We start from the raw sequence: 25,048 nt of genomic DNA, 5'->3' as shown, positions 1-25,048 counted from the left end.
TACTTGGTGATTGTGATAATTCCTTGGTTCTTTATTCCCAGAGGTATTTGGATATTTTTGGTGTATCGCTGACATTAGCCCCATTACTCTTGGCCTCCAGTCTAAGAACCACAGAATGTCCACTGAACATGTCCACCCTCTTCCCCCCTAGATATTTTTTTGTCAGATTGCGTGTCACAGAAAGCCTTGAATAATATCTGCTGTCCTTTTGTTCACCTTGGTGTGCCGTCCTCGTCCTCGTATGGAAGGAAATCAGACTAATGGTGTTGTTTTCTCTTTTTTAAAATAAAAACATTTAAAAAAACAAGGACTGTGTATTTCATCTTGCAGGAGAGAGATGAGAGGTTGGTTAAGCTGTGGAGAGGGATGATGGTGGTGGTGGTGGTGGTGTGTGTTTATGTGTGTGTGTGTGTGTGTGTAGGGAGGGGGTCTTTCTGGAACGGGAGGCAGGGATATTTTCCAATTACTCGGCCTCTTCTCCCTCCCATCTCGCAGGGCAGGGGAGGCAAAGTCAAGCTCGTTTATTAGCATTATGGGCTTGTTCCCCCTCCCAGGCAGCCCTCCCTCCCCCTTCTCTCCCCTGCAGCAACCGTGCAATGCACACAAGATCATCCTAATAGAATTTGTAAGCCTCCAAATGAAGTGGATGGTAGAAGACAAAATTACATTAATTTTTTTTTTAAGGTGGGGGTTCCTGTGGGGAGTAATGGATGAGTGGAGGTGGTAAAGTGATGGGAACAGGAGAGAGTAGGAGGGACGTAATACGCTATGACTCCATTTGTTTCTTATGTCTCCCCTCCTACAACGAGTTGCTGGCTTGCAGTATTGGAGAGGAGTTGTTTTACAGTCATTAATTTAGTGGCCCACCTACTGGAGCAGTCCATTATGAAAGGAGCTGGTGTCATCATGATGGGACCTCAGGGGTGACTCTGCCTTTACAACATGTGTTTCATTAGGTGCCCATAAACACACAATGTAACATAAATATGGAAACTGTAACCGGTGATAAAAGACAATGGTCTATGCAACAACTGTGGTCCCGCAACTAGCAGGAAGCCCCCGGGGATAAAACTTGTAATGCTCATGTTTTCTATTTCCATAATGGAGAGGCATTGTTCCCAAGGATTTGGACAGATTATGAGGATCAGAAGGATGATCTCTTTGCAGAGTACTATTCTGAGGATTTTATTTGGTGCCAGAAAGAGTGTCATCAAAAGGACCATTAAAATAAAGAAAAGAAAAATGTAACCAACAAAACTATATGAAAAGATGGTTATCAGACCAGTATGGTAGTGGGCACAATGGTCTAATCGCCATCCATCCACAAACGTACACATCTGTCACGCTGAATCAGCTGATGATAGCTCAAGAGAACTTACTTTCTATTTCAGCTCCTTTTCCACAAAGATAACAGAGGATACATGTAGAGACCAGATACTGCATGGAGAGAACTTTTAATATCCGGAGAACAAACTTTCTGTAATGTGAATTTAAAATAACTTTTTCTGTTCTATGATGTTGTCTAACAGTGATTCCTGCTTTTCCTAGAGACAGCAAAATAAACAGATAAAAGTAATGGATACATTGCTGAAACGGTTCAAATTAAAAATGAATTTACATAGGCTAAACAATTTAAATAATTACAGATTGAAACACTTGAATAAGTTAGCTAAAGGTATTCAATAAAGAGTAAAAATAGTTCTATTAAACTAGTTAGCTAAATGTAAATGTTAAACAACTAAAATAGTGACTTAAAAGTGATAAATAAACATTTAAAATACTGTGCAAAAGTAACAGATTAACCAAAATATTTATCTAAGTGTATTTGAAAAAAAAAAAGAAAAGTTTCACGAAAAGTAATTCATAAACGATTAAAATAATTGCTAAAAGTAATGAATAAATAGGTGTGTTGCTTATATGACAAAATAAAGCAACAATTATACAAACTAAATAGTGTTAAATATGATCCGGTTTCAGAGAACGTGTTGTGTCACAACGGACAGAAACGTTTGGAAACCACGACTCTACAGTTTCCACATGTGACGCGGCGGCCACAGGAAAACTAGAGACCACATCCCTGTCCCAATCTAACAATATCCCAACGGACAACAAACAACACACACATCTTAAAGGACCAAATCATCCAAAAGCATTTTTAAAAAGGGCTCGTTTTAGTGATTTCGACAATTCCTTGTCAAACCCGAGTCATTAAAAGAAACCAAAAAACCCAAAATTATTCCTCTAACATTCATACTGGTAACTGAACCCTCCACAATTAAAGAGAGATTATTAAGCGTGACACTTGTTTGGATCCAGTGAAACCTTTATTACAAGCCAAGCCATTCCTCCCATCACATTGTTGGTGAGCAACGAGAAGCTCCATCTGCACTGGCTCAGCCTGCCTCCGCCTCCATCTCCTCCATATGCCAGCTGCTGAAAATATCTCTCTCTCAACAGAGCTGCTTTGCTGCAGTTTAGATGAACAACTCTCAAGGCAGCCTTCCTTTTTTATTGAGATAAATGACAACTCTGATGTATTTACAACTCCAGCTCCTTCCTGATGCTGCAGGATGCCAATGGCTGTCAGCAGAAGGAAGATAGCAGAATTTGTGGACGTCGGCAGAACAAATTAATTTGAATATACATTTTAAAATGTCATTTGGCTAATAGGAAGTGACTGACCTCTATTCAACACAAATTACATTTGGATTGCGTGGGATGGAGGTCAGACGAGGCTAAATGGTTCAAGTTAACAGGCAGAGGAAGGTTTGATGGGGCTATCGTTTCCCAGACACATTGTCGGTAAGATAAAGAATTATTAATCATCACCCAAAAAAGCAAAGACGACCGGATTGCACATAGCGGAGGATATTTATAAAAACAGACGGATCCGCTCTCCCACTCTAACTTCCTGAACATTTGTTCAAACTGTTCCAGACTGATGCACTGGCAAAGGATTACCGAAAACTTGCTAAAGACATCATGAAACATAAATCCTGTTAAATCCTTCATGAGAGTGGAAGTGCAGTCGAAGAGAAGAGGAAAACTGTTACATCTAAAGCGTGCTGTGTGGGAGAGACAAAAAGTAGTCATGAATAGTTCAAGCTCAAGGCGTAACAAATACACATCAGTCAGAGGTCTTAAGAGTCGGATGGATTTCTATCTGGCGGACAGTCGTCAGTTTACTTTCAGAAGAGCTGTCATCAAATCAATCAAACAAACTCATGTGAACAGACGACAAAACCTGCCATGGAAACCCTCCTTTTCATCCATTTAGGTAGAAAGGAGTTGGTTGGAGTTCCTCTGCAGGGGAGTCAAGTTCCTCTGACCTTGCTGTCTGTGTGAGTGAGCTGGTGCACGGCTCACAGGCTGGCTACGTGGACACAGCAACGCTTCAGAAGCTTCTCTGCACTGAAGCAAAGTGTGGCGTTCTCAAATCAGATGAAAAATCACTCTCATAAGCATGGCGTCATCTGCTCAAATGCACCACGCGAGATCAAAACAGCTGACGATGCAGCTGCAGTCTCCCGCTCAGGAGCCTAAACCTGTTTGGGTTTTTTTTCGGTGTAAGTCCTTACTCAGGAGAATCGCCTCGGCCTGAGAAAACAGAGCAGTGACACCCAGTCAAGCAAAGCAGGAAAAACACAAACGGTACAATTCTGATTTATGTTAAAGCAAGTGAACATTTGTTATATTTCCTTGTATGTGTTCTAGGATCTCAAGGGCATGAGTGCTTATCTGACAGCATCTGTTTACACGGCCACTGACCGCTGGCACAAGATCAAACTCATGCGGCACATGAAATTAATTATTTAGAGCCCTAGTGTTCAATAAGAAGAGGAAACATTTTTAAGTCGTCTTTTTAAGAGTGGCTCGACTATCATGAGATCACTTATTATCTATCCCTTATCTTGACATATCAGATGTTTGTTTTCCTGTCACGTTAAATAAATTAGATTATTAAGTCAACAAATTACAGAAGCCTTCAGTTGAAGTACAATGACAGAAGGTCACAGTGCAGCGTCTGTCTGTCATATACCTTTATGAAAATCCTATTCATTGATCTCTGGTCTCTCCTTTAACTGACATTGTTGCTTTTATTTCAGGCTGCTAAACTCTCTCAGGCTGCGTGACAGGAGACACAGGACGTTTACAAAGTTGTAATTATCACAAGATACAGACCAGAATTCTGTGATCAAAAAAATAAAAAATGTAGTTTTCTTGAGATGATAAATTAATTAGTTGTGTTCTTAGTTCTCATTCAATTAGAAAAGAAACAACCAAGCAACACTTTTCTTTACTTTGGTGGTGTATTCTGGCTGCAGGTGTTTCCTTTTCCTTTAATACACTAAGGGGTAGATTTACTAAGACTGACGCAGTTTGCTCTGTGTTTGTTATTGCGAGATCGCAAACAGCGCACACTGTGCTTCCTCATTTTGCGTCGTATTTATCAAAGATAAAGTATGATTTGTGTGGTGCTACCTGGTTTTGACCTGCTTTTAAGAGGCGGAGAATTTCCGCCACAGGATAGAGGTGCGCTCTCACCGACAGATTTTGTAAATACCGGGGAATATATAATTAGGGGCACTTTTACGCGTATCCTCCCATCATTTTGCGCGGAACTCCCACTTTCCCCAAGACCCTCCCACGAGTGCAGATTGAAAGTGCTGGCACGCAGTCTGTGCTTTTACCCAAGTGGGTAAATACCGTTCCATGTTTTTACGCGCTAGTTGTGAACAGATTGCGCCTCAAGTGGGGGCAAATGCGATAGTAAATATGGCCCTCTGTGTGTGCGTCTACGTGTTTCCACACGAAAACCTACACTGAAATATTCTTTAATAGTGATTCCGGTCTATTGAATTCAATTAACATTTAGCACACTGTCTGGCATTTTGAATTTGCACAGGGCAAACGGGAATATTATATTCCGAGGCAAAGTAAGGTCTATTAGGCAGTTTTGGCTCCTTAAAAACATACTGAGGGTTGCCATGGGGATCTGCCTCAGATCTTATGCAAAGTATAAAGTACGCGTCTTTTTGCTCTTTATCTGCGAGCTTGCAGGTTGTGATCACACGCGGCTTGTAATGATATGCAGGCCTCTCCAGGGCCCAGAGGATATGGGTTACTTGTGCAGGCTTTGATGGGCCTGTATGGCATAATGAAGAGAGCACTGATTGTCAGCCTGCTGTATCGAGACACTTCCATCACACGGCTATTTGACAGAAGAGCTGGAAACAGCACCGTGCTCTGAATGGCAGGCTACAAAACAAATTGATAGACAACTTGTGACGGATGGACGGCGAAGTGTTCCAAGCTGCCAAACGGACAAGAAATACTGCAGGTTGTCTTTTACCTGCCAGATACAAGGTGCAGTTCAGGGCTTAAGCCCTGCACATCTCAGCCTTGAAGAGGATGAATAACCCTGTGTGACATTATCAGTAAGCCATCCATCATTAACTAGAGCTGATGGCGGAATGATGTTGAGGACTATTAGCTTCCATCAAATCTCTTGCCCACAGTTCCAAATGCAGCTCTCTTACCGTTGTGACTGAATATGATCTAGGGGAATTGTATAATACCCTGCAGCCTGAAAGGCTGTTCCATTTCCATTTGATATCCTGTAACACCATGTAAATGTCATTTGAACTGTGTGAAATCTCCATGGGCATGTCCACCCATATGTACAGTTGGGAGGGCGAATCATTTCAGCTCAGCATTGAACAATGGATCTCAGGAGGAGTGTTGAAGACAAAGCCAGCGCCAGTTGCTTCACATATTAATGAGAACCATGCTTAAAGACTGCGAGCGTACCATTAGTCACACACATTACAAAGCTCCTAACCACATTTATTGGAGCCAACGGAAATCTATATCCTGCTGTTCTTTTAATTGCTCCAGACGTGGAGATGCCTCCGACTCACTTGTAAGGTCAGCAGCACAGCTGTTGGTGAGAGTTTAAGTGACTCCAGCGAATCGCTTTACAGAGCCGAGCAGTCAGGAACGTGGAGGATTGTATCGTTTACATCAAGATAATTAAATATAGTATTATCAGAATCAAATCATATAATTAGGAACAACATTATTATACAAGATACATGGACAGGAAGACAGAAGTATGAGGAGGAACCTTCTGTTTAGTCACAAACAAACAAGTATTGATCCCCTCATGACAAATTAAAGGTGGTGTTGTATGTAAAACACAACAAGTCTTCCACATGTTAACAACAACACACAGATGCCCTCATCATCTAGATGGCTATGTTTGTCTGTGCCTTCAACAATCCTTTTATGATACGATGAAACTAAGATTTGTTTGGGTTTAAGCATAAAAATGAATTTGTTGGGTTTTGAAAATATGGTGGTATAGAGGTTCTGGTTAAAACACCTTCTAAGGTTCATGGTTTGTTGTCATAGTTACTGTGATAAATACGTGGTTAATGTTCAGGAACAATTGTGATGATGGTTTAAATAAATGATATCAGTGGAAACCTGTTTTATTGGCCTATACATTCCATCACTCCATGATGACGTCACCTTCTGATTTCATCCTTTAATGGAAACACACGTTGTTTTGGGGCGCTGGCTGATGCTGTTGTTCATGAAAACAAACTTAAATTTTTTAACTGAGTTTACAATTTACAACATCTTTGAATTGGACAACTTGAGGCAATGATGATTGTGTTGTTCGGACACTGAACTTTAAGTTGTATTTGGCAGCGTTCACATCTAGTATATCTAATGTAGGATATGTATTCCTCTGTGGCTACAGTAGAAAGAGTTGCAATTTCTACACAGTCCATTAAATGTGAATGTAAAAACCCTCAAATTAATGCTAAGAATCAGCACAACTACTCATACTTTAGCAACTGTCAAACATTTAATTGACACAATTTTCTATTCCAATTTGAGCCAGCAGTATAGGGTTGTCATCATAAATCAAAATAACTAGGCCACAGACCTGTGATTGAATCAAATCAAAATTTTAGACGACAAAAGTTACTAGAAATGCAAACAAACTGCCTAATAACAAATGTGTTTTTCTTTTAATATTCTCACTATTTACATACATGTAGTGTATGTACTGTACTTATAAAAGGCTACATTTGGCGTAACATTGCAGTAAATGTGCTCCTACTTGGTGCTGTTGTCGACATAGCAACAGTCTCCATGATAGCGGATCATGGTGATGATACAGTAGTTTGAGGAAACCAGGAGGTATGAAAGCGTCCTGCACAAGGCCCGGTGTGGAGCCATACATCACGCCACTTCAAAAGGGAGGGGATGAAAGTAAACAAGAGAAGAATACGAGCGGAGAGTTAATTAGCGATAGAAGGGTCGGGGATGGAGGGAAAAGAATGATCAACAAGGGAGAAGATCAGTGTTGGTTTAAGATCAGAAGAAGATTACAGTGTGATTACCGAGACGTCAGGCATTACTATTAACTGAGCCCCAACAAGGAAGGGCAATTGCCTGAGTAATCAGAGGATCTACAGTTTTAATGTAAGCTTAAGAATCACTGATCAGTGAGATAAAAGACGGGTGGTAGCTGGTCGACACGTGGAACCAACTCTTTCACTCTCGATCACGTCGAGTGCTTGCTGGCGCTTGAAAACGTGTCACATGTGATACGGGTTCAGACTTCCTCTGTGTGCACATGTGCATGTTTTCCCCACCTTCAGGTCCACACTGACAAACAAGCGGAGGTGAGATTTTCTGTTTCCCTTCCCGTTCTCAGCCCGTCCTCTACGAGATGACAAGATGTCAGTCATGTTTTATTCAGTTTCATCCGTGTCCTTGAGCGGCGCCGGCGCCCGTGCAGACAGAAACACAAGCGAGACGGCTTCATTTTGCCGGGGAGAAAGTGAGAGGGAGAGAAGGACGAGATGAAATGTTGGTAGTGCTGGCTGGTATGCAGTGCTCATTCTTTTAGTCCTTGAGCAATGATGCTCTGGCATTGTTTAAATAAGGCATACGCATAGACCTGCGAGTGATGAATTGCGCTGTCAGTCAGCATTGAAAACCTTTCTCTGGAAAACAACTACTCCTGTGGCACTGAGCATTAAGCCCGCCTGTTCTGAAATGTCTTGATGCTGATTATAATCCTCTAAACACAGAGGATTGTAACAGATGAAGGAATGTGAGGACAGACGTTCATATATTATAAACTAAGTCTATAGGAACATGGCTAATGCTGTAAAGGGTCTGGCTTCTGCACCTTCTTTGTATACAGTGTGTGTGTGTGTGTGTGTGTGTGGGAGTGTGTTTGTGTGTGTGTGTGTGTGTGTTTGTGTGTGTGTGAGGATTCAGGGAGAATGAGAGAATTGCTAGCTATCATAACCAAGCGGCTGTCAAATTATCCCTTCATTGCAATTACAATGTCATGCGTTCCACCGCTTGTCTGTTAAGCAACAACCCGCTGTCTGCTGTCAAACCTTTGCCCCCCCCCCCCCCCCTCCCTCCTGTGACAGCTATAGTCCAATGAGCCAGGTGTGTGTGCGCATGTTAAGTATGTGGCCTGCTAATGTAATGAGCTATGGCAGAGAGAGATAGCGGCGGAGAGAGAGAGAGAGAGGAGGGAGGAATGACGGCGGAGGAAACAAAGCAGCGGGAGAGTTTCTCAGCATAACAGAGCTCGTCCATGTTGTTGGTGGATGTTGCATCACTTTGGAACAGAAGATGAAGAAGAATCACATCTGTAGAGCTGCCAAAGCGAGGTCTTTGTTTGCCGAGTGAAGGCTGGTTAAAAATATATGGCGGATTTCAGCACAACCCACTTCATAGGAAGCCATGTCATTGACAACAGGGTGTGGGGTAGCCTGTCGATGGGGCAGTCGTAGCGTTTAATAAACATGTCCGACTACACGTCTCAGCATCAGCAGAGGAGGAACACCACTGTGTACGTTCCTGCCCAAACTAACCATGTGTCAAGTATCGCCTGTCCTGTTTTTGCTGAGCTCACGCTCTGATCCATGTCAACAACCAGCTGGGAGCCCAATGAAAAGGTGGCTGTCGCCCCCGTCTATTCTGTGTAGCGACCTCTCCTTTGATAGGGTGAAGCTGACGCCGCGGTTTGCCCTTCTTCAAGGGAAAACAAGAGCGAAGAAGATGTTGACCCTGAACACTACAAGTGCTGCGTGAACGAGAGATAAACTAAAGATAAATGTCGGCGATCAAAAGAAGATGTACTGTAAGTTAGATAAAAGATGAGATTAGCATGCAGCTGGGCAACACACACACAAACACACACACAAAATAACTCAGTACATTTCATTCAATCTAGTTTCCTGCAGAGCTGCAAACCACAGGAACGTGTCAGTGTGTAACAGCACTCACCATGGAGTAGTTAAAGGAGACAGCAGGAGTGAAGTGCAGTAAATAACTGCATCATCAAGGCAGTGTTACGACATTTGGTCAAAATAGAGGCAGCAGTCATTATTGCAGGACAAGTGAGGCTTTTGGACACAAAAAGACACTTTCTCACAGAAAAGCATGACCAAAAAAGTTGTAAAACTATGAAAACATCAACAGCCACGCTAGAAGCTCTGAGAGCTTGTACAGCAACATTTAATTTAATTTAGTTTTGCAAGTATTTAGTGATAACACTATTTATCATTTTGAATTTTAATCGTTGTGATGAATTGAAGGATGAAGTGTTCCTTTATGTGTTGAGAAAATAGACTACCGGTATTTAAAAAGCCTCTTGGATCAGCTGTTAAATGCACCACCACAAAGCTGAAAACAAGGACTATTTTCAGTGGTGTCAGTATTTGTACTGAAGTAAAAGATCTGAATACTACGTTCATTATTGACAATACAATTACTGGACACGTTCATTATGATTCCTCATCTAGGGACCGCGGCTGAACAAAATGTCATAGTAGTCCCTACTGTAGGTGATGAAATATTCTAGTCTACACCAGGTGGCAACCAAAAGTGAAGCTAAATCCAAAGTGCCTTAAACCTGCATCCTCCCTACTGGCCATCAGGGGGCGATTCCTCTGGCAGTAAAAAGAAGTCTGATTGCATGGAAGTCTATGAGAAAGGTCACTCCCTTCCCAGACGTCCACAGACCCATGTGTGACATCAGGATGACTACGTCCACTCCTTATATACAGTCTATGGTCTGGACTGAAGTGGTGCACTGACCAACCAACAGACACTGCCATCCCTACAGACACACTGTTAGCTCATAATAAAACCGGATCACTTCTGTCTCTTTCCCACTAATTAACTCGAAGTTAAAGGTACAAAGAGAATCCCAACACTCAGCCCTCATGAAGGTCACTGCTGTATCAAATCATGCTATCATGTTCATTCTACTTTTAAAAGCTAAGAGTTGTTTCATCAAATCCAACCAAAAAAAAACCCTGGCAAATTGTTTTCCCGAGGTGAAATTAATGATTACACCGTAGAGAATGACACAGATCCCATTATGTTGATTCAATGTCAATTGTTATGCATGTTGAGCTAAACCATAACCGTGCATGCATTGCCAACTGGTCTGTAAAATCTCCCGTTGTGATCACGATGCAGCAGAGATACTTTTCAGTCATTTTTCACGCAACTAAATAATTATTTATTCTGCTTGAATGCAGAAGATTCCCAGGACACTATCAAAGTGCCAAATAAATCCAGAATGCTTGGGTATCCCTCTCGACTCTAACAGAATAAACACTTTAGAAAGTAATCATCCTACCCTCGAGTACAATCAATACGCATCTCATGTAAACACGCCGATCTGGTTTTTCCAGACTGATGTGTCTGTAAGTGCCTGTGCATCTGCATGGATCACTGGAGCTGCAGCGCATGAATAGCTTTGCATACATTTACTTCGACGAGAAAGTAGTTCTCTGTGGCTGGGCCGTATCAACATATCTCCTTTTTTTTGTTATCGTCTCACTCTTTGCCTCCACTTGTCTAAAAAATCCTTACAGGAAGTCTTTTGGGACGATTTCCAAAATACAATGGAACCCGCATCGGGATACGATCTAACCGGATCGTATCAGAGGTTTTTGTTGAGAGCAAAACGCTGTTACATACTAACATCTTAATCTTGTTTTCCAGTTGTAGAGCTGTGCTTTTGGTTGCCTATACAACTTTCTCACTACTTGCCTCTCTCAGCAGAAGTGAGCACAGATCTACAGCACAGGAGAGTGTATACAAAGGAAGTAATACATGATGCAATATGCCTGAAACAAGCAGCCTGAGCAACTTAACGGTGCAACAATGTGCTTGAATGGAGCGCCATAAGATTTGTAGGACCGGTGTTTTTCTGCAGTTACATGATTGTTCTTTGAGATAAACCTTTCTTGGTGCATTAAACTATAATATCCTGTATCATTAAATGTGGTTTCCAGAGAACACCCGAGTTAAACACCTGAGATACTGCCTGCTGATTTAAGCAGAGACTCTCAGTATGAAGCATTTTGTTTATGGGTCTGTATAAAAAGTTTATATGGGATAAAAAGAGAGAGACTTTAGTAACTGCAACAATGAAAATGTAACAATACCTGGACCTGAAATACAAACGTTAACCCAGAGTATAGGCGTATCTAGCCCACCCCTAAAAATGATTGCATGGATAAATGCAATATAAAAATAACATTAATGTTGTTTTTTAAACGCATCCGTTTAACAAGCTTAAACATGGTAAAAAAAAACCATAGACTTACATACTTATTTACTTTAAACTTAATATTTTAACAACGAAAATACACCCCCAACCACGCCATGGTATGGTATGATCCACCTTCTCTCTCTCCCACCTTCCCCGTTCCCCCGTTATACCTCATTATCTTTTCATTTTAATACAATTTAATTTGTAGTACTTTGTAAAACCAAGGAATGGCTTTTTGGCCTAGAATTAAAGTAAGATTTCCAGTCACAGTGATTTCCCCTACCCCAAAAGTCTGATGTTCTTCATTCACAAATGTGGGAATGATAGTCCAAAATAATGGCAAAATGTACAGTTTTGTGTTTTTTAAATAAAGGGATTTCTTTTGGGATCATTGGGTGCTAAGCACCCCTGAAGCTCTGTTCCTTGAATCACCCCTGACCCAGAGTATAGACATGCAAGCACTGCCTTGAAGCCATAATGTCAGAAAGCATTGATGTCACAAAAGTCTAACAATTATATCATGTTGTTGGTAGGAGTTGCAGAACATACTGGTAATTAGAGACATAGTTTTACACTTTTGGAAGGCATATGTGCTTTCTTGCTGAGGCTTCATGTGAATCAGAGATCTCTGGAGTTGCTGGTACGCATTTTTGTTATGTTCAACTTCAGACAGAGCAAGGCTTCCTGTTTCCCCCATTTTTTCCATTCTTTGTGCTCAGCTAAGCTAACTGGCAGCAGTAGCTTTGTACTGTATAAACAGTACAGATTTTAGAGTGGTATCAATCATGACATCTATCAGTAACCACATGGCAAGAAGGTGAATTTAAAGCTAGTACAAGAAACTTTTTCATTGTGTGTGATTTTGGTGGTCCCTGTAGACAAAAGTGGTAGTTTTTTCAAGCACCAGAGTTAGAAAACCTAGTTTTACTGCAGCTTACAGTCTATCCAGATTAGTCCTGGTCCTGGTTCTCCCGTGCCTCCCTTTCCTCTATAGCGAGTTCAGCAATATAGCCTGGGCCTCCAGCAGAGAGGTGAACCTCTGCTTCCAGAGCAGGAGGTGGAGAGCTAGCTCTCCACCTCCTGCAGGTTGCACCTCTACAATAACTAACAAACTACGATAGCAGGTAACACATCAGCAGACTGGATTTTGTCAAATTATGAATAGTCATATTTCATTTCTACACCTTTCCTTTTCAAGGTCTTTCACACATATTATCATGCTTCTCTATTAACCACTGTTTCATATTAAAATTTAAATCAATTTGAACTGCAGCTGTTTGAGACTAGTATTTTACATTAATCTGTTTTGGATTCATCTTATTTTTTAGTCACCTTTCCTCCAATCAGGAAAAAACATCACACAGATTTTTTACACATAAAAAGATGCAAGTTCACCAAACCAATTTAGCCCTCATCTCTGCTTGAGGCTAGCAGCTCCAGGCGGTGGGGAATGTGGGTGCCACGTTTTGACAAGAATAAAAAAGACAATATATCTGGTTCTGCTGCATCAAGAGCGATACTTCTTTGGTAGCTGTTTGTCGCAAGTCAGACAAGTTTATAGGATGCAATGTAAAATCTGTATAGTATACTTAAACTCTAGATGAAATGACAAATTCCTTTTTACTTTACGTTAAGATTTGTAATGATATTGCATCATGCACAGTAATCAAGTATTTGTCTTCTTAGTTTCTTCTAGGCTTCTAGACCACCATTCAATCAATTAGAAAGCTCTGAGTAAATAAGGTGTGTAGGGCAGCATGTATTCAACAGGGCATAGCACCTGTGCTGCCCGGCATAAACAGGAGCAGACTGGAGAGCCAAATGCTCCAATGAGGTCATCCAATTCACACTGAGGTAATGAACCTAAAAACTGATCCAATTTTGCTAATGGCTTTGACTGACCCTGGGCATAATGTGTTGTTGCTTGTTTAATGGCATATTCCAAACCTTGCATTGGGATTTGATTTTCAGATCAGGTCCTGAGTGAATCATTAGGGATGATAGGGACACACAGAGGAGGAGGAGGCCGTAAAAGCTAAAAGACCCGAGGCGGACGGCTATCAGTCTTCCTCTGCAAGCTCATGCATACTAAACATCGCCACAGCTCTAGCCGAGGCGTCTGAAGCATATGGCTCTGACAGCATCGCCCCGTTAATATTAGGCTGCTGTATTACTGCCGGGCGAGCCGATCTCAATCAAAATGCTACTGACTTTGAGGAGAGGACGCTGGCGGCGATGATGACGGAATGATGACACTGAAAGGTCCAGTAAAGTGACAGCGTGGATGAAGATGAACACACCGGGATGGTGAGTAGAGGGGTTATTGTGAGTTCTGGTGTCCTTAACTCGTTCTCCTTATTTAACGCTTATGGAAATTATCTGGACTGGCCTTCAAAATTATTCCTTTTGTTGGACAATATGTCACCAAAATAACGGCGACAAATTCTATACTTGCCATTTTAAGACTATTTTTATGTCACTGATATAATGATGATAATCACATGAAAGTACACCCTTTGAAACAGCAATTAACTTTTCATTCTTAATGATAATATAATTAAGAATATTCAGACATTGAATTCAGACATTGAATTGGAATGTGAAAATATATATATATTCTGAATAATAAGATGTAAATAAACTAAAACCAAACAACCAAAACAGTAAATTAAATGGACTCTGGCTCTGTAAACATGTATGTGTTATGTTCAGATCTGACAGTGGAAGGAAAAACTGGCATCAGGTTGGCTAAGTTGATCTTCTTCGTCAAAAAATCATATATCGTATGATAAGTTGTAAATGTAATCATCGTAAGACTTGCGGCTTTTCTTCCGGTAACCTTATGTAAAGGAAGATTCAGTGGTTTATTCTTTACTTGGTCTGAATCCAAAATGAAGCTTTGTTTTCTGTTGAACCATGTGGAAGAAACACACAGCTCCCTGAGATCAGAATGAGGATGGGGAATATTATTGATTGGTTGTTGCTTATGGGAACAATTCATGAATTATTGATAAGGTCTCCTGCCTCGTGGTTATTTGCATTTCGGTCGCCGTTTAATGAGACGCATGGGCTTTTATTCTGGTAGATGGATGATGTGTCAATCTTCTCTTTCAGCATCTGTGCGATGCTGTTTAATTTTATTAACTTCATAGCTCTTGTACACGGGGACATTCTGGCTCTGCGTTACCCAGCTGCAGTCTGCCTGAAGAAAAAGAGAGAGAAGGCAAGGGAGGGATAACCCAGAGCAGAGTAGATGAAAATAAATCACCCCTCCACTGCCCGAGGCTAAGATCACAACCATGCCTTGCTTAAACGTGCAAAGATGAATAGTTAGCTTTTGCTCACATGGCTCTCACCTTAGGGAAATATTTGCAGATGAATCCCTCACCACTTTCCTAGGTTATCTCCTGGAGCATCAACACAGAGCCTCACTCCTAATTTATTCACATTTCAGGTACCATCCGCACCATCTCCGGGGGGAGATGATGGGGCCTGTGTACCTAGCCTGCCTCCCCAGAAACACATTAAAGAGCTCAGAGTTTAAATCTTCTTCCAGGAGATCACTGAGAGCTCCCTGTCGACACCTGTGAAGCTTCACACAGATCCTGGTGCCGCCAGGCTCCCCCCCCCTTATAATATAGCAGCAAGCTGACAGTGCAACAAGCCTGACGAACAGCTGAGAGAAGACGAGAGGCTGAGATAGCTTGAAAGAGAAACGTGCTGCTGTCGCTGGGAATAAATCCTTGTCACAGGCTGAATGATGATGCAAAGAGACGGTTTTTTCCTTCCTTTACTTAAAGATGAAAGTCGTGTGCTTTTAGGTTCTCGGGGACATGCAGAGATAGTCCATGCTGCTAGATTTCACCCATTGGGTTGGGTGTTATCTCACAGTGTGTCAGTGTTGCCATGCAGTGAAGTGACTAGATGATGGGTTTGGATGTGAAGCAGTACAATCGTGTAATGCCTAGAAACAACAAAAAACAGTTATGATTATACAGAGGCACAACATGAAGTGGTGCGTGATTCAACCAGGCAACCTCTGTGCTACATATTGTTGCGGATCTTTTTTTTTGACAAGTCTTACCACTGAATTGTACTTTTCTCTAGTTGTTAACTGAATGCGTTCGCTGGGCTGTGATGTACTGACCTCCTAAATAAAACAATGAATGTATCAGTAGTCTGAATAAATGCCAAAACATGACAGAATTTTCATCGTCAGAGATTCTAAAATGAATGTCTGCTGTCCTACAGACTTTCTGAATGCCATTGACTCATCCAAAGTTTCAACACTGAAAAGGACCCGGGAAAAAAATGGTCTTAAACCGTGTGTTCTTTTTAAGATGATATTCTCATTACCCATTAAGCTGCTTGTCTTGATGTTTATTCATAAAACATTCTATCGCTTTATTATCAACATGATTGTGTTTATTAGAGCACACATCTCACCCTGTACTTACGACCTATCCATCACTGTCCCTTGCTCTGCTGAACCAGATGGAGCCGGTGTCACTTTTAACTTGCTATCAACCCAACGGCCCACCGGCTTCCCGGCCGAGTGGAAATGAGACCAAAAACAATTAAGGAATCGATTGATAGCAACTATATCATGCTAGTGTGTCAGGAAGGGCTTAAAATGCTAAAACGTTCATTTTAATGAGAGTAAAAAAATAAAATAAAATAAAAAACGACAATCAGTGTGTAATAAAGGACAGTGGTTTTAATCTGGACAAGCAGATAAATGCAGTGATGTGGTCTCATTTATGATGCAGCATGTTATTGTAACAAGTCAATGCAGAGCTTCACTGCACTGGTTTTCATCATCCATGACTGGACTGAATCATACGTAGCCTAAGTGTGTATTATCAGGTAAAACCTGGCTAATGGTCAGTTTATAATGGTCAGCTTAAAAAACCTTCAGGGCAACTGAATTTCCTTCATATCCTCCATCGCTGGTTCCAACATAATTAGGTCTGTAGGGTACAGAACAGTTCAAAGATGTCTTCATTACATAGCCAATTTGAATTATTATTATTATTACAGTAATTCTCTCTTACACACACACAGCGATGTGGGGGTCGGCCCTGTAATGTCTCAGCATCTCTGCATTGAAAAAAGATAAATGACAGAATATTTTCATCTCACCAAATATTCTGCTTAAACCCACATTTGTTGGTGTTAGTCTTGTAAAAAAAAATTCACTGCAGTCAAAAACCCAGTTTGCTCTCCGGCTTGCATGCACCAGTGCACGTTGCTGCTCGTTAGTAGGCGTCTCACTCACAAGCAACTTCAACTCGGCTACTTCCCCAGATGTTGTTTTCCTTTGTTTATCAAAGAGGACACTATTTCCCAAGATCAAAGTCATTACAAGTCATGTTGTTGTGCGACGGCATGAACAGCATTACGTCGACGTATTCATCCCGTGAACAAAAGTCATTATTTTAATGGTTGGCTTCTTTTTATTGGTTCCTGCAATCCAGTGAAATTGAAACAACTGCAGATAAAAAACCCCACAACACCTGCAGGCCCACAGAGACAGATGGGCTTACATTTTTAAATTGTCATGTGTTTAATCACGATTCATTTAAATGATTTTCATTTGGTGTGTTATCTAAGGTCAAGTCCTTTTTACCATTTAGACATTTTAAAAAGGTTACACATGCGTCTGTCTTGACCTGACTGTAATCTCCTCCATGTCGGCACATTTCCACCGTACTTCCTCGCTTCACTGGATATGCTTTAAGATTGATTAAGCTTTTATGGTTTACCTACAAATCATGAAATGTGATAGCTCCCACCTATCTGTCTGACCTTTTACAACAACATGTCCCATGAAGGTCAGCTGACCAGTTGCTCCCTGTTGTCTGTATGTCGGTTGTAGCTGTAGCCCCATAACTCTGGACCAAGCTGCCCCTGCACGTTAGGCTGATCCTACACTGCCTTTTTAAAATAACACATTTTGATTTTCACTCAAGATGAGAGTTGCCATTCTATATTGTCTTTTGTGTTCCTGTTACGTAGCCTATATGTTTTTTATATTTTGATTGTACATCGTTTTGGTCAACTATTGTTTTTAAATGGGAATTTTAAATGTGAAGTGGTTTTGGATTTGGAGCCATGTAGAGCCAAAACATGCCTTGATACTTGTTTTCAACAGAGTACAATGATTATTAGTGTCTGCAAGCAAAAGAGTGTTTATGAACCATAAATGCCACAGTTACAACCCAGCCTAATAGCTATGCAGATGATTTGCAATAACGGATTTAAAGCTCTATGGATTAAATCACAATTGGGAAAGAGCTGCTTTCATAGAAACATGCTTGTATATTATTTTCCATCCCTGAAATGTACTGTTAGGTTGGCAAAGTGTGCACATGAGCTTCCACCATCACAGTTTCTCTGGCTTCTGGATTACACAAAGCGGCCAGTGTTTGAAGCAATAAACACAACACATGTCAATGGGTTTTAAAAGCCCCCTGGAGTGCTTCTTTAAAAAGTTATCAATGTCATCTACTTCTTTTCCTGATAAGTGCTCAGTCTTTGCCTCGGGAGGCTTCACCCTCTCTCAGAAATAAGGACAGGGGTCAAATCAGTTCATTTGCACAGGCATCCGCCGCGCGTTGAGAAATGAGATGCACGGCGTGTTGTTGCTCTGCCCTCGGGTCAGCCTCACAGATTCTGGGTGGGTGTTGTGTTTGGCTGCTGGTGTATCGGAGCCGTGCCTGCACCGCGTCTTGGCCACTGTCAGTAGGAGAATGAAATGTCAGAATGATCTTGCATTAAATGATGACAGTGTTAGTCATCGGATAGTGACTGTGGGCTGGTGGAGTGTGCGTGGGATGATCTTAAAGAGTGGAGACAGTGTGCTTACAGCCAGACAGGCTTTGCCAGGCTGATGAAGGATGCACTGCATGGCTGAGACAAACAGGTCTCATCCAATTGCCACAGAGCAGCTGTAAACTGACTTTGGTGACCGCTGTGGTTAAATCATGTTGCTGGTTATGATCACTGAGAGTGTTTAGCCTCATGCATGAAGTGATTCAGCGAGGACGACTGTGGTTCACTGTGGTTGAGGGAAATGTCAATCAGGGAACATCAGCAGATTAAAAAATCTGTTTGTACAATATTGTGGTTTTTGACAATATAATTGCAAAACTAATTAAGTTCTCATCAGTCTCCGCTGTGGTTTAGTGCTAATTATTAGGATGCTAACACAGTAAACTAAGATAGTAAACATGGCTCACATTACGCCTGCACATCAATTCAGCATAACATAACAAGCTAACTTGCTTGCTACTAACATTAGCAAGCAAGTTAGCCGAACTTAAAGTGAGATGATGCAACTATTGAAAGATGAAATAACACATTATTCCTTTGACAAATGAAGAGCTGAATCCATAAGAAATAAAACATACCACTGCTCCATTAAACACTCAGCGGTTCTGCTGCTGCAGCCTCACCTGGTCTGTGGTTAGTTAATGTTCGGAAGAGATTTCTCTAACAACGGATATTATTAACCAGTGGCATTCTCCACTTTTGCCACCTTTGCTGTTAAAGCATTTCTAATTATCCCATAATTGTCACTTGATATTCCATTTATTTAGCGTCAAAAGCAGCGTTTCAAGTTCACAAGCTGCCTGTTCAATGGTGTTCGTAACCCGTCATTCTCATCTCAGTAAAGTTATTTGGCAGAAATTGGCACTCATTCAAAACCGCATTATTTTCGCTTTCTAAATAAAACAAAAATCTGTACACAACAGAGAGGTGAAACAAATTGCCTGTACGGCGCCTGGTGTGAAACGTCTGTATTAGAAGGGGAACGTTCTCTTCTCAGTAACACTGTCATATTAAAAGGTGAGGATTACACATTCTCCTGCTGGAAAAACATCAAAACACCGTTTCAAACAGCAACCTGTATACCAACATTGGTATAATGAGGCATTTATGCCAGACATGAATGCCTCGAGAATGCTGCTCTTTATGATGATCTTAATGATACATTTAGCGGTTTAAAATCATTGCTCACTATTGTCTACTGCAGTTAAGGTGTGAATGTCTTCGTTTAAAGAACCATCCACCAGAGGCCATTCATGAGGGGATCTTAACATTTAACATTACAACTCCAGAGACACTCTGGATGTGAATTATAGCACCATTCACCTCCGTGAGCTTTTACTATCAATTATTAGCCCTGGCCATTATTGAAGTGAGCAGACGTAAGAGATGAAAGACTGGATCCTCTTTTCTTCCCTCACCCCATCCTCTCAGCACACACTCCCCCCTCTCCTCCCCCCTCCGTCTCTCTTAAGGGCTTCTCTTTGAAACATGTCTGGCAGAAAGGAAAGCACAATAGGTGTGCTATCAAGTGACAGGTGCCCTTGTTGTGCCTTTAGCTCACACTGTGAACAAGCCCTCGGCCGTCGCCCTCATAAAACATGAAAGGACTTGACATGTGTCCAGAATCCTCCAACAGAGTTACAGGCGAGCAGCCTTAAGCAGACACGGACGCATGCAGGTACGACCTCATGGAGACACACAAACAAACAAGCATGCTCTTCTGGTTACGAGGCCTGAAGAACGTACGGAGCTCCCATTAGGAGGCCGGTGCATTAAAGGTGTTGCTGAAGTTTTGTCACGGTATTTAATGCGACGGGAGAAAGAAAGCACCGTTACTCTTGAGCGGCCTCCCTGCCAGCGAGGAGAATCGATGAGCTGCTCCACATTTAATTGCGTGACAGACAGCTTTGTTTCTTCTCAGTGCTACAGTATGAATGGCGTGTCAGTGGAAATCAATGGGGAATTTCGGTGTCACAATTCCGCTATCAAGTGGTGATTGTGCTTGTCTGATAACGGTTTGCCGGCTCAATGGCAGCCCGGTTCAATTATTACTTTCACTGCTATTGATGTCGCATTAGCTTTTGTCGCTCTGCGGCTTGCCAAGCAGCTATTATACAAGCCATTCACTGCATCTGCTGATGTGGATTGGACTACATTGGATTTAACAAAGTTGACAGAAGGCTAAATCATATCGAGTTTCGCTCGTGGGTCCTTGAAGACGTGCGAGATGGGCTGGCAGACGACGGTGGTAAACTGGATTAATTCTGGATTGTCCTTTTGTCACTACACTGTCACTTCCCCTTCTAAATTATTCACTCTTGCTTTTTGCCCTCCATCTGCCACATATTGCTGTGTAAACTCTCCCTGACCTTTCTCAATCCCCCCGCGCATTCATTCATGGAATGCATTATTTATACGACCACCGGCACATCTAAGTTATTGTTTACATTAGGTTGTCAAATCATGCGGCGTTCCATCGAGCCGGAGCGAAAGGTTCACGCGTTGTCCTACAACTCATGTAATAATAGCAATACATGGAAGGGAAGAACACAAATGTCAGATACGACGACAGTACATGGTCACGGTCCCGGCACTGGAGGGGTTCAACCTCCCGCTTTGATGCATAGCAGTGTGACATCAGCATCATGAAGAGGATTCATACACATCTCATAGCTGTTCCTTTAATATGCTAAACGCTTGTCTAAATACCAAATACCAAGCGGTGGCATGGATGTCCTCTGACTCCACACTGAAGCACGTTTTAGACATTTTCACCCACTCGATCCCTGCATGCTTCAGTTTGACAGACAAGATCCTGCTGGATCATAGAGGCAATCAGGTCTAGAGGAACTTCAGACTGTGATCACAGATTGTTTAGCCACATTGCTGAAACTAATATGACAAGACTCCATGGTTACTGGAATGTGATTCAGCAACATATGACAGAATGTGAGGTGATATTTAGAGGCGGTGGATCGGTGCTAGTTCTTCTGTACATTTGGTGCACTGGTTGTATCGGATGAAGCATCGAGGAAGCAAGTGTCAACATTGATGCTGCTATTTCATCCGTGTTGTTGTGTTGCTGATTGCACTGCTGCTATATCCAAGATGTCGGCTGTTCTGTTTTGATTTTCCCTGCCTCGCTCTCATCAGCGTCACGGGTTGGCTTCGATGTGAGTGGTTGAAGTAGCACGTCAATAAAGATGACGGACAAGCGTCTTATCCAATCATATGCAAGGATTTTTGATAAGGCCCAGATGGATGAGTGGAGCTAGGCGGAACAAAATTCATCTGGCGAGAATCAGGTTACTACGTACAGGGACCTTGGCGATAAATTCCATATAAATAAGACGTCATTACGATCTGCATTCATTATTAGAACAGTGAAGACTTTAAGCCATTAAAGGTGTAATGTGTAAGATGTAGTCACATGGTCCAAAGAAATAGAGGGCAGCATTTCACATCCATCTCTGGGTCCAAACCATCTAAATTTACAGTTCTTAATAAAAAAAGTCAATAACTAATAGCGTAATAACGTCAAACTTGACCAAAACTGCTGAAACTCTGCTGTCGTTAGTTCATGCCATCTTGTTTTCACTGTGCCACTAACCTGGCCTGCACGGTCCATTTACGCTGTGATAGCGTGTCTATTGGACTAAATCCAAAGTGGCAGAAACAAGGAAAACGTCCCACACCTTTGTCTCATCGAGGTCCAGGAGACCAGCCTGCCGGAAGGAGAGCGGTCTGCACTCTGCCCTCCAGCTCCGGGGGACGGACGCCCAGTCAGCGGCTGCAGCAGCTTCATTTCATCCAACATAAAACCCACGCTTCCATTCTAAAATAATATCATTACTTCTACAGTTTCATTGTTAGTAGTGAGGATTCCAAAATGACAAAAAGTACAATCACAGTGCTCACAGTGATGAGATTACAGAAAGAAGCGCATCACTGTATAATTCAACAGCATATTTAAGAGGTACTTTGAATGTAGCGTAGCTCAAGGGAACTTGGGAGAGCAATGAGCCACGGGGGAGTGTGGGGTCCCGTGTGTGTACAGCTTTAACTGGCCTGGAAGGCAAGATTTAAAGGTTGTTTCACATGAACTATATCCCACATCAACCCCCACCTCTGCAGGGATCGGCAGTTTTATTCATAACCATTTGTTTGTTTCCCGGTGAGAGCACAGCTATTGGCCTGTTGTCATATTTACTACTGGGGACATAACCATGATGAATGTCGCCTTGTGTTTGTACAGAAGTCGTCACGTTGAAATGTAAATGCTCAAAAAAGAAACAGTGAAAACAAAAATGTTCAGAAGAGGAGACATTTGGAGCTTCAGTGACTATGTATACATACTGTACAGTACACACAGTAGGATTCATTAAGGACACTGAGTCATATCATGGTGTGGAACTAACACTTCCTGTTTGTGTCTGACGCTGCTTGATGATTCAGAAAAGCAGGTGCCGAAGGGTTCAGTGCTGCAGTCAGCAGGAACAAGGCAGGGCTTAATGCACAGCGCCTAAAGGTACAGTACACCATTATAATAACAGTCATTTCAACATGCAACCTCAAGACATTTCACAAGCTGGATAAAAGCAGCACATTTCTTTTATATATATATATATATAAAAAGCTTTTTTTGGACCAAAGCTGGAAGGAAGACACACAATTAGGTCGATGATTAATATGTGATGAGTCTCATAATGATGAACATACCGCATGCCTATTACACCGACAAGACTTAATTAGGTTTCATAAATTCTTCACAATCCACAGATGCTTGATATTCACACATTAGCCTATTAGCCTCTTGTTCTGTGTGTGTGTGTGTTAGGCAACTGGTAACTACGACATGAAGGAAGGTTTGTTGAATCTAACCGATCATTATGTAGCAAACCAAAGAACAAGAGCGTAGCGCATCACGCTGGATGTAGAAGTGAGGGGGTTATTTTTTGCTCCTCTAGATTTCTCTCTTCACCTTTCAACAGAAACATATTTTGTTGATGAATGCCTGGTTTCCAAATTTCTGTCTCCTTCTTTTTTCAGATATGTTGCAATAGTGACAGGAACATGCGTGTCCATTTATGTGAATCAGGCAGATCCCAGTACAGATGAATCCAGCACTGACCAAACCCGGATCAGCACTGCAGCCTTACACAGCCCTGACAAGTGGAAAAAAGAGCTTGCATGCTTTTGCTCCTCGATGAACATTCTTGTTTCATTTGCAGCTGAAGTGGTTTCTCTCACACACACACACACACACAAACACACACACACACACACACACACACACACACACAAAGGGCTGTAGATCAGAAAAAAGTAGATCTGATACTCACAATGTTCACCATTTAGACACATTTAAATCTTCTTGCCCGTGTGAGCTTTAATAAATAGCAGGAAACATCAACGGCAATGAGAGAGTTATGAAGTCAGATACAATGTTTATTTACCAACTTCCCTCAAAATAAACTGTCACACAGCCACTTAGCACTGAGTTACACATCCTGCTGCCTGAGCCACCTGATTTGCACATCCATACCGCGGAGAACAAACAGCCTCGCTCTCATCCCATATCCTGCACAGTGGCTATAATGAATCTTTTATGATTTCATAATAGATCCAATTATTCCACCCCTGTTAAAATCACAGTGCACCACCTGGAACCACTTTGGCTTCCCTCTCTTCTAATTTCCCTGCCTCATTTGCTTGCATATTCTCGCCACATATGTAAATGGAAATAACCAATCTCACAAAGCCGATAGAGGAGGGAAGAATATTTAAGGAGTCCTCTTCAGCAGACGGAGCGGATCCCGAAAAAAAAAAAAAAAATCCTAACACCGGGGAGTGCTCTTTGTTATAATAACAGCTGCTAATTCCGTCCAGGCAGGATTGCACCATTCGATCAGATAGTCACCAGTCGCATTCTGTGTTTATGGAGAGAACGGCAGAACAATGCACTCGCCAACGAGGAGCCTTTGCAGAGCGAAGCCGAGGAGATTGAGGGAAGAGCGAGGCCACGCTGCTGCAGCAGGCTCACGTTTGGTAATGGCTTCTCCGTAAATTAACTGATGGATTAAACCAGTCTGTCTGGGCAGTTGAAACCCAAACAGCAGCAGCAGGAGGGAGCACGGCAACGGCGCATGGAGACGGCAATTCAGACGACTTCGAGTCAGATTCACTCCGATGAAGAGAGATTGTGTTTCATGTTGCATTTCAATGGGATGCTTGTGCTTGTGCGGTTGTCTCTCATCCTCGTGTAATCAGTACATAGCGGCTGTTTTCCACATGGACATTTCAGCATCAAAGGCCTGCACGAGGGAATGGTGAAGAGCGCTTTTTATAAACACACCAAATAGCTATTGACCTGATGTGGTACTCCAATGTTTGCCAGTACATATAAGTCAAAGCTCTCTGTCTGGATTGGTTCAGCTTGCTCTCAGAGAGGACAAGGAGCAGGAGGTCATACAGGCCTGACGACACACCCAGCACAGATACCAGACCCACAAAGGAACCCTGCGACTTTAACTAGCTTACAACTAACTTAGGTTTAACAGGGAGGTATTTGGTGCGCTGCTATTTCTTTGAACCAAC

Source organism: Eutrigla gurnardus, assembly GCF_963514095.1.
Source record: "Eutrigla gurnardus genome assembly, chromosome: 15".
In the NCBI taxonomy this organism is placed as follows: Eukaryota; Metazoa; Chordata; class Actinopteri; order Perciformes; family Triglidae; genus Eutrigla; species Eutrigla gurnardus.
The sequence above is the reverse complement of the archived record's forward strand: the minus strand, read 5'-3'. Positions refer to the sequence as shown.